This window comes from Heloderma suspectum, chromosome 5, assembly GCF_057233095.1.
Source record: "Heloderma suspectum isolate Gila_16-S chromosome 5, 16-S_ref, whole genome shotgun sequence".
Taxonomy (NCBI): domain Eukaryota; kingdom Metazoa; phylum Chordata; class Lepidosauria; order Squamata; family Helodermatidae; genus Heloderma; species Heloderma suspectum.
Window position 1 is genome coordinate 179,818,647 of NC_139462.1, and position 7,730 is coordinate 179,826,376.

The following is a 7,730-nucleotide window of genomic DNA, read 5'->3' on the forward strand; positions in this document are numbered from 1 at the left end:
TACTCAAGGCTGGCCTTGGGATAAATTGCGCCTTGGGAGAGGAGTATATTTGGTGCCCACCCACCCCCAGGGGTCAGCATTGCAGGGCCACCCAGAAGGTCAGGTATGATGTTGGGGGCCCTGCTCCTGCCCCCTACCAGGACCCATGCATATGTGTGCAGAGCTGGGGGCCACATGTGAGAATTATTGCATGCACAGACTGTATTTTAATTGCTAAGTGCTCGGTAACGTTGCCTCAAAGTAAAGCTGTGGTCCACTGATTTTTACCTAGCGCAAACAAGAACAAAGTGGAAACTGAAAAAGAAACACACTTTCAAGCTAATTGAAAGAAGATAATTTTTGTAGTTAGTACCCAAACAACCTCAGAAAAAGGTTGCAGACACCTGCTTTTGGCCACCCTAGCTCACTGCAGACAGTACATAAAAAAAAACACACAGCCACTGAGCTCAGCTTGGCGCCGCCCCGCCCCGCCCCGCCTCAGCTCGGTTCCCCCCCTCAGCTCAGTTTGGCACCCCCTCCCAGCTCAGCTTGGCTCCCCCTTCAGCTCAGCTTGGCTCCCCCTTCAGCCCAGAGCCCCAGGTGACCGCCCAGCTCGCCCTTCCCTAAAGCCAGCCCTGGCTGTACTGTATAGTTAGCTACCCAGTGAGGAGGGGTGGGATATAAATCACATAAATAAACCAACAAACAGCAGTTATATTCTCCCACCCCATTTAACTTTATTTTGTGTGTCTCCAAACTGAGCATATGCAATTCTCACAACCTTTCTTAAGATCGACATCCAGTAATCTCCTGCTGCGATCCATAGAGGTCCATGTGCATGCATAAGTGGTTTGCACGCGGGGGGGGGGATTGATTCTTCCTTCTGGTTACAGCCCCACATGCCCCATTTACAATGTGGAAGGGCCTGAGTTGGGAAGGGGGTCTCCATGATTGCAAAAATGCACAGGAGCCTTGGGAACCCAGCCTGTATTTCTTATCTCTGCAGGATCTCCAGTTCACCCCAGTATATCCTATCATGTGAACAGCACACATCTGTTGGACACTCTTTTCTTCCTGAAGTATGTCTGATAATGAATCTAATTGTTCTTTATTAAGCCTTTGGTTCAACTCAGAATTGCATTTGTCAAACGACACAAATCTGTTTAGTAAAATACAGTGCTAAAATCTTGAGATCCTTTTCACCAACATCTTGTCGTCTCATATTTTGTATTTTTGTTTTTTTGTTTTTGAAGTTTTCCTTCATCTCTTTTTGATGGGTTTGGCCACATCTTTTGCCACCTATTTCTCAAACATGAAGCATTTATTTCTTAAACATGAAAAAGTTCCCAGACTCTCTCTTCACTTAGCAATATTACTCAATCGATATTAAATCAGGATTTTACAGTCTTTGTCACTGAGCTCCTTAACAGTTACAATCATAACCAATGTCACATCTAAGCAGTATAATGGCTGCCAATACACAGGTTGAAAAGATAAATGTCAATGGAATGCATTTGAAATGCAATTTAACATTCACAGATGGTGGAAAATGCTTCTTTCCTTGTAGGATCACAGAATGTTATCCTCGACAGAATGCATCTAAACTTCTTTTAGATGCTGTTCTGAAAAATCTGCCTATAGTATGAGCTTCTACAACAGGGCAAGACAACTTTGACCCTCCAGATTTTTTGGCCTACAACTCCCATCATCCCTCACCATTGGCTTTTCTGGATAAGGCTGATGAGAGTTGTAGGCTAAAACATCTGGAGCGCCACAGGTTTCCCTCCCCTGTTCTACAGTGGGTAAGCAACTTCATTGCTCAAATATGTTTTAAGAGGGACTTAAACCATGCTTTGGCATTCTGCTTGTCCTCTGCATTGGGTTGAATGTCCCTCGTTCATCAACAGCACATCCTAATCTATGTTCTTCTGAAGGGCTTTAGTTCCGCTGTACATTCTGGTCTTATAAGTGGAACCTCTTATGGTGTGGAGTGCTCCTGTTCAGAGTGCCAGCCAGCCAGCCAGCCATGCCCTCTTACAGGATACTCCAATCCATTCCCCTCTCCCTGGTTTTCTGTTTCCTGCTCCAACAAGCCAGCATCCTGTGGCCACTGAGCATGCTCAGTCCTCATTGGACTGTTTCCCCTCCCTTTAATGGTATTTTCCTATTTTTTCTACTTCTGCAAACCTTGGCATTTCCCTGAGCCTGCTAATACCTCCTTCTTGGGCATGGATGGTACCATTTTGGCTGCATAAGGATCCACATGGAGAATTAAGTTTACTCTTAGTATATCCCACTGGAAGCTTTTATAAAGGTCAAACAGTACCACATGACCCCTTTCAGCCTATGGCTTTTAAATGTCTTCCTAGCTGGTGCAGCTATTTTCCCCTGTAGTTACCTCCTGACATCTCTCAGGTTCAGAACTCACTGCATTTGTAAGTCCTGCCCCACATGGATGAAAAATAATTATAGCTCAATATGGGTTGTAGCCTAAAGCAGGGGCAGAAAGTAGATCTCCAGATGTTTTGGACTTTAGCTCCCAACATTCCTGACCATTGGCTATAGTGGCAGGGGCTTCTGGGAGTTGAAGTCCAAAACATCTGGAGATCTACCTTCTGCCCACCCCTGGCCTATAGCATTCAGCACAGGTATCAACTTAGGCTGCTACAGTAATACACTCAGGGTGCTTCCAAAGAGATAGCTCCTAGTGCTAATAAATCATTGCTCTTCCAGTGGGAGATACAAGTGAAATTGCATCTGACTCTCCACACTATCAGGGGATATTGTGCATATTCTGTTTGTACCTCCTACTATGTTCCATCCCCACCAGAGCCCTTAGTGGTATTCTTCTGTCTTTTTAAAGGTTTTGATGTGGGTAGTAGCTTATCAGCTAAAGACACAATCCTGTGCATGTTTAGACAGAAAACTGTTCTACAATTCCCAGCATTCCCCAGCCAACCCTACCAACTGGTTTTTCTGTCTAAGCATGCATAGGATTACGCCTTAAACTTATCACAGCTCAGCACACATTCACTTCATCCTTTGCAGTGGGCACCATATTTATAATCTGTTTATTTAATTTTTTTATCAGTCTTTAAGGTAGTGCTAAAACACTTATAATACCTTTTTCTTTAGCAGCCTTATAGCGGTATTGCTCTATACCCTATAATGACAATTTTAAAACATCATTTTAAAAACACCTTTCCAGTCCCTACAGTTAACCAGCTTGCTAAAATGATGGTGAACAGAAAGGGAGATATAGAGATAGAGATATAGGCTAAAATGTTATAACAGTCTTTCATTTAAGTGATATTTCACTATTATTTAAATCTGTTTCAAAACAAATATAGCCGGAAAGGTGTTTTACTTAAAATATCAGTTTTAAAAGAGGGTGATAAAAAATGGTACCTACTTCAAATGTTACATTGAATTTGTACTGAGCTATGATAGATTAATCAGCCAAGTAGGTTAATGTCTATGTCCAAACCACACCTCTTTAAAAAAGAAAAGATGGAAGTGTAGCACTAAGGCCATCTACACCTGTGGACTAAAAGTTGGGCTGAAAAAAAAGACAGAAGAAGCACTGAGAAAGCATAGGAGGATTACAGATGGATGATGATGTTGTGTGTAAGATATGAGTGAAAAAGCAGCCCCATACATGTGATAGTGTAACTGAATGACATCTGTAATATTCCAGACAAAGCTCAGTTTAGTTCCATCCATGGGCAAAAGATAACATAGAAGGTAGGTGGGGGATTTCATTCTTATTCTTGGAACAGATTCTTCTACATCTGCAAACAATGGATAAAATATATACCAGGAGTCAGCAAAAGTAGGGATGGGGGAGAATTTCTCCCCGAAACTTCGGGGGGCCGAACACATTGGCACTCGGCCCCCCGAAGTTTTGGGGAGAAATTCTCCGCACCCCCCGCACCCCGCACCCCCCCCCCCGGGATGGGACTTACCTTTCCCGAATGTCCCTCCCGGCGGCGGGTCCCAGCGGCGGTTCGTCAGGTCTTCGACAGGGGCAGAGGCGGCAGCCGGTCTTTCGACCGGCTGCTGCCGCCACCATTCCAATAAAAGTAAAAAAAAAAACACCCCCATGATAGGCTACGTGATGATTAACGTAGCCTATCATGGCTAGATTTGCAAAGTCAGCCGTGATAGGCTACGTAAATCGTCACGTAGCCTATCATGGGGGCGTGTTTGTTTGTTTTTTTAACTTTTTATTTCGCGGCCGGGCGAGGCGAGGCGAGGCGCCTCCTCCCCGGCCTGAATTTCAGCCAGGCGAGGCGGGAAGCCTCCCCCCCGGCCTGAATTTCGGCCAGGCGAGGCTGGAAGCCTCCCCCCCCCCGGCCTGAACTTCAGGGGGAGCAGCGAAGCGCCTCCCCCCCACCGCGAAGCAAGCTGCGAGACCAGGTAAGTGGCTTTCGTGCACTCCTAAGCAAAAGGAGGTGACAATACTGGACTAGACTGACCAGTGATCTAACACAACATGAGACAGCTTTCTGTGTTCCTTCCTAGTTCTGGCAGATACAGGTGAGCAGTGATCAGGACCATGGTTAGCTCTCAAGTGTTCTCTGTTAGCTGCGCTGGACAAAGATATTGTCTCAGCAATGGACTGGAGTCAACTGAGGCCTTCAAAGAGCTTACAGAGTTGGTGTTTTGGTGGCTCCACCCCTGCTGGATGCTGCCTGTAATCTTTAAAGGGCCCATGGCTGTTTCTGTAGTCTCAAGCTACTGCATGGCTGACGACTAGGAGAAGCTACAGGAGAATCATCCTCAGAGTCAGAAGTTGATGGGAGAGCTCAAATCGGGAGGGTATAAAATGGGGTGCTGGTGACTCCTCCCTAAATGGGGTGACCTATGAATCATGTGAATCTGAGTCTTTCTCAGGGAAATTCTGGGCCACAGAAGCAAGGGATATGCTACTCAAGCTGTATGTGTAATTTGGGTGCTACGTCTCACTTTCAGAATACTTGATGGCTGAAAAGCTGGGGGGGGGGCACTGGTAGAGAATGTTTGGTCTTCCTGCTTGATCCTATGGTGTTTAGTTGTGTGTTGGCAGAGGGGTGGGAGAGACATTCTACTAAGCTCAATGGCCTGAGAATTATAGTTACTAAAATAATTCCTATTCATTACTTCTCTTCCTAAGAATTTTATCTGGTAATCAAGTGTAATTTCCAATGTTTTCAGACAACGGGCATATATTTAGATAATATCACAATTCAGCATTTATGAAATGATCATTTTCTGTATGAGTAAATATGTGTGAGTTAAAATAATAAATTATATAATCTGTGCTTTATCCCTTTCATAAATCCAGTGCAGACTCTCAAAATAACAGAGGAAATAAACAAAGGCAGCAGCAGAAGCTTTACATTAATTTCCTTAGTATAAATCAAGTTTTATTACATGCTCGGTTTCATGATTATGCATTTCTAATGTAAATAACAATGTGGAATAGAAGTGATGAACTCTGAATTGGGACTAGAGTGGAGACAGAAATTAGTGTCTTTCCTGATCCCTTTTGTGGCATTTGCTATTCATGTGACTGGATTTGTGCAAAAGTGCTCCAGCTTTGGGTTGGATCCAGGATCTTCCTTCTGTTGATGGACAGGCTGCATTCATGGAAGGTCCCCCTGCCCAATTTTGGGGGATCGCCCATCCTTCCCACACCACTTTCCACCACATTAAGCAGGGTCTCCTGACTCTCTGTGTAGCATTTTCAGGGGGCTGGAGGGGCTGCCATGGGAAGGAGAGGGTGGGGAAGACCACGTGCAGTTGATCCAGCAGAAATCTGGATCCAACCCTTCAAGCTACTACTTGACATCATCATTTTGATGTTGTGAGATGCAACTTACTGGGCGCTGGCCCTGTGGCAGTCATCCTATTGCACTGCCCAGACCAGAGCCCATGACAATATTGCTCATTATTGCTCAACCAATGTGGTGAGCTCATGGTGAAGCCATTACCAAATATTCACTCTGGGTTTGACACTCACCACTCAACCAGTACCCCACAGCTAAGGTGCGAAAATGTCTGTGTCTTGACATGCTGTGACAATGTTACACCAAGAACTAATGTTCCGTAAGTATTCCACGCAAAAGGATCTTGTACAGAGGAAATTGTTTACACAGACAAGCTGATGAGATGGAAGTGTGAACCATGCTAAGAGACTGAACATAACAGCAACACCTACAGTACTTGAGGATCTGAGCCTAAACAAAACAAAAAATATTCCTTTAAAATATTCCATCAATATGTGATGAACACATTGTGTGAGAAAAATCTGTTAAAGCATCATACATAGGAAAAGCAAATGCAATAATTCCAAGCCTTCAGGATCATGTAGAAACAATGGAATAACTCCAAAGTTGTTTGTAACAAGCCAGTATGTTCAATAGGAAAATGCCTTCTACTGAGTCAGGTCAATGGTCCATTTGGCTCAGTACTATCTACACTGACTGGCAGCAGCTCTCTAGGGTTTCAGACAGGAGTCTATCTCAGCCCTATCTGGAGATGCCAGGGACTGAACCTGGGATTTTGCATGCTCAGCATGTGCACTCCCATTGAGCTATGGTCCATCCCTATACATTTTCTGCATATGTATCATATCCTTCCCATTTTCATTGGAAGACTGGTCCACCAACCTGTTTCTATCTCATACAGATCATGGTTCATGTACAGATGACCGAATGTCCACATTTAGGTTGATACTCTTTTTAAACTGGAAAAACCTATTTGTCAAACTCACAAGAAATATTGCTCTAATGTGTGGCAATAATTCTGTCTCCTTATTCTACCTACAGCCATATCACAGAGAGCAAAACTTGTTTTTGCAAAGAAAGTTGGGAAAATATCCAGTTCCTAGAAAGAATCACATGAACATTTGAGCTCTTGGATTTATTTATTTATTTATTTATTTATTTTCTGTCCTTCTAAACTGCCCAATAACCAAAGTTCTCTGGGCAGCGAACCAACTTGAAAGAATCACTTGAAATATACCCTTACTCTGTAGGTAAAGTACTTACTCCTAAGCCATCCCAAGGCCTCTTCTTGCTTAATACCAACTGCATAATTCATGCATACAGAAATGTATCCCATGAATTGTATTGTCTATATTGTTTGTATATGGATCTACCATATAGTAGAATACTTGATTAGATTAACCTGTTCTACTGTGTAAAGCACCATGTGCATTGATGGCATAACAATAATAGCAATAACAGCAGCCAGAGCAACAACACTAGTGACAATAATTTTGGGACTGTATATCCAGCCAATTAAGCAGGATTCATGGCTCCACTGCAGCCCTGAACAGTAAAAAGTAGATGTGTAGATCTTGAGAATGGCCCTGCATTTCTTAGAACTAAACCATGATACCATTGACATAGTTTTTTGTTTAATTTTTTTTCTCCTTTTAGACTTCTCTCACACTGAACAGCTGTCTGTCTCTCTCCCAATTTCTAGGCGTGACAAACAATACCCAGAGAACGTTTGTTATTGGGTGGATTAAAAATGTAATACACGAACAATGCCATTTCAGTGGTGATGTCACATGGCCTAAGATTAGCCAACCTGTGTAGCCATGCCCTCATGTTGAGGAAGCATGCAAGAAGAACCCAACTAAACAAAATGGTTCTAGCCGACCATGCCCTTGTTCTATGGTGCAGGTAACATTTATTTTTCATACATCTAGCTATACTTACTGTTTGAATTTAAGCCTGCAAAACCTATTAAAACATAAA